The sequence below is a fragment of the Myotis davidii genome, unplaced genomic scaffold (genome assembly GCF_000327345.1).
Source record: "Myotis davidii unplaced genomic scaffold, ASM32734v1 scaffold203, whole genome shotgun sequence".
Classification (NCBI taxonomy): Eukaryota; Metazoa; Chordata; class Mammalia; order Chiroptera; family Vespertilionidae; genus Myotis; species Myotis davidii.
Genome location: NW_006293968.1, coordinates 21,947 through 25,584, shown reverse-complemented (window position 1 = coordinate 25,584; position 3,638 = coordinate 21,947). Strand labels below are relative to the sequence as shown.

The following is a 3,638-nucleotide window of genomic DNA, read 5'->3' as shown; positions in this document are numbered from 1 at the left end:
AGTGGTCCTCTTTGGAAGTTCCTTTTGTTTGGGGCTCTGCGCTTCCTGGACTTGTAAGTCTATTTCTATCACCAGGTAGGGGAAGTTTTCTGTCATTATTTCTTTAAATAGGTTTTGTATTCCTTGCTCCTCTTTTTTACCTTCTGGCACCCCTATTATATGGATGTTACTTGTTTCAAGTTGTCCCAAAGTTCCCTTAAACTCTCCTCCTGCTTTTAATTTTTTTTTCTAATTGCTGTTCAGATTGGATGTTTTACTACTCTGTCTTCTAACTCACTGATTTGGTCTTCTGCTTCTTCTAATCTACTGTTGAAACCTTCCATTGTGGTTTTTATTGCAACTATATCATTCTTCATTTCCTCTTGATTCTTACATATGTTGATTTTCTTATCCAACAAGTTTAGGGACTTCATGACCCCTACTCTGAATTCTTTCTCTGACATATTGCTTGCCTCCATTTCATTAGTTCCTTTTCTTTCCTTGAGGGGGGGGGGGTTTCTTTGTCTCCCCATTTTTGCTGACTTTTTCTGGCCCTGGGCATCCTGCCTGGGGTTTGAGAGGTTAAAGACCCTATCAGGCCAATGGTCTGGAAATCATTAGCCCAGAGTCTTTGTCTGCTTTGCGTCTCACATCTTTATTGTCTCTGCTCTGAGTTTCACTCTCTCCTCCCACGGATCTGATCTCTCAGTTGTCCCCTTCAGATGCTCAGGGTGGTGGGTGCACATGCACTGTTCCTCTTGTGTGTGACTCCCTGTGAGGACCCAAGCCCTCTAGCATGCAATTTGCTGTGTGGGCCTGGCACCCATGGCAAGGTGGCACCCTAGGTCCCGCTGGCAGTGTACTTGCAGCAGGGACCTGTAGCCCATGGCTGAGAATACCAGATTGTTCTGGGTCACCCTGGCAGAGCTCTCTTGTGGCCCAGAGTGGGGCATATGCTGGGTTGCTCTGGGTAGCCCTGGCAGGACTGTGCTTGGGTTGGAGCGGGTACACATTTCTCTGGGTCATACAGCCCTCGCTTTCCTGTGGCCCTGAGTGAGGCGTGCTGGGTTGCTCCAGTTTTCCCCTCCCTAGTGTGGAGTGGGGGCAGGTTGCTCTGGGTCGCACAGTCTGTGCTGTTCTGTGGCCCAGAGGGGGGCGTGTACTGGGTTGCTCTGGGTAACCCTTCCTGAGGCCCTGGGTGAAGAGGAAATGGGTTGCTCTGGGTCTCACAGTCTGTGCTGTTCTGTGGCCTGGAGTGGGGCATGCACTGGGCTGCTCCGGGTCACCTCAGAAGCAGGCCCCAGGTCTCAGTGGCTCCAGGTCAGACTGACCACATGGTTCTGGGGCCTGGAACGGGAGCAAGACACAGAGATCCCCCTGGCTTGCACTCACTGAGAGGTCCTGGAGCCGGATCCTGGGATGCTGGGTCCCAGTGGTCTATGGCAAGAGCTCACTGCAGATGACTGGGAGCCTGCCAGGAGAAACTGCGCCACTCACTTCCAGGGCATGGTGGTGGTTCCACGTGGCTTATGGCTGGCAAGCAGTGTTCTCTAGGCATCCTCTGCACTTCCTTATTAAAAACTGTCTCCTCAGCCATGTCTAATTTGTTAATTCTGGGTGGATGTTGTCTGATTTAGTCCCTTTTCAGGCCTGGCCCCAGGAGGAGGTGTGTGACATTTCTGCCTATTGGGCCACAATTTTGGGGGGAAAAAAGCTCTCTCAGCTTTAATTTTTCCATTATTAAACTAGTAAACACAACTTCCCACCAGAAATATTGTACAGATAAAGAGAGAAGAATGTTTGTGAACAATGTTGCACACTATTTGACACTTACTAAATCTTTTTTGAGGGGGGGGGGTGTTCAGAACATGGTTTAATGCATTCATACATCAAGGTTATTTTCAGAAACATGGAAAGTTCTGTCACACTGTGGATTTCCTCGTGATCCATGCTGAAGGCTGGGGCTGTTCCAGATGCAGCAAGTACTGAGATGGAACCTGTTGGCACCACCAGTCACCAGAGGGTCTGAGGAGGGTCAGTTTAATTAGTCATCCTTCTTAAACTTGCCATTGATGTAGGGCACCCAGTCCAGAATCAGCCTCCAGTCAGTGGCCCACACTAGCCCCATGGTGCCCATGGTGCCCCACATGCCCAGCATGGGAATCCAGTTCTTGGCCAGTTGGACATAGCAGGGACCCAGGAACTTGCTCATTGTCTCATCGAGGTCTGAAGTTCAGGGTGACCCAGGTTCCTCCTGGCCAGGACACACAGCCTAGGCCCGCAGAGATGCCCCAGCCTGGGTCGACAGGGCACACGACATCCCGATGCCTGGGCCACTGCGCACACAGACCCACTTAGTAAAACTTTTAAGAGCTTCACTTTCCTTCTCTTGCTGTGTTAGCTGGATGCTCATGTCCTTAACTGCTGGAGGGAAGGCCTGGACTGTCAGCAAGGCGGGAGTCTGCCCTGAAGGCAAGTGGACTTTTTCAAAATGTTTAAACTCCACTGCCTCTTGCCTGGCATTTCTAGAAAGTGCACTGCACCCCACCTCCCAAAGAACTTAGAACCAGAAGCAAAAGAAATAGCATAAGCAAGGGAAGCAGGGACACTGAGACAGTCACAAGATTAAGAAGCTGTTATTACAGCCTCTCCATCACCTGGCTTTCAGTGTGAATTACGTATACTCATGCTTGGTTTAAAGTAGCATCTCTGTTGCATTCAAATGGGTCTACATAGCTTTAAAGTATAAATGTGCTTATATAAGTCCCTGGGACACAGTGATTCTTGGTTCTTAAAATGTATAAGGTCATATTAGTTTATCTTGCTAGAAAAGACCAAGGATGCTATGGAGGTCAAAGTAAGTATTTACTTTTACAATAAAGCTCATAGAAAATAAGGTTAAAATACGGTTGGATTTATGGGTATGATAGAACATCCTGCTATTATAAATCCATGTCAGGTTAGAAGTCTGATTGGTCTGGATGAGCCCTAATTAAAAAGAATTGTCTCCCTAGCTGGTTTGGCTCAGTGGATAGAGCATCGGCCTGCAGAATGAAGGTTCCCGGGTTCAATTCTGGTCAAGGACACATGCCTGGTTGTGGACTCAGTCCCCAGTAGGGGACATGCAGGAGGCAGCCAATCAACAATTCTCTCTCATCATTGATGTTTTTATCTCTCTCCCTCTCCTTCCTCTCTGAAATCAATAAAATATATATATATTTTTTTTTAAAGAATTGTCTAAATGGCCATTCAAGACTCAGGAAGAATTTGGAACTACACGGAGCTAACAGGAGTTTTGAGGAGAATAGAATGCCCTAGACAGGAAGGGAATGATCAGACTCGAGTCCTGGCTTGGTCACGAACTTGCTATGCAGCCTGGGTATGGCCCTCAGCTCCTCATAGACCCAGTGATCTGCAAGCTGTAGGCAGGGGATTCTGAGTTTCACTCCTTTCTCAAGCGCTTTTTGTGGAAGTTACATTCCTTTGAGTGTATTAAGACCCCTTGAGAAGAGAGAATCCTACACTGAACATAGGCTACTGGGTAAAAATGAGGTGTGGGAGACAGAGAATGGAAAACAAAATTAGCAAATGCATGAATACACATAAAATAGAAATAAATTTTTAAAATTTTTTATTTTTTAAAGTATTACCGATGTCCC

General features: G+C 47.3%; 1 pseudogene; it reads right to left on the bottom strand.

Moving 5' to 3' along the window:
- Positions 1-1,907: 1,907 nt before the first annotated feature.
- LOC102761410 lies at positions 1,908-2,211 on the bottom strand (annotated as a pseudogene).
- Positions 2,212-3,638: the final 1,427 nt, after the last annotated feature.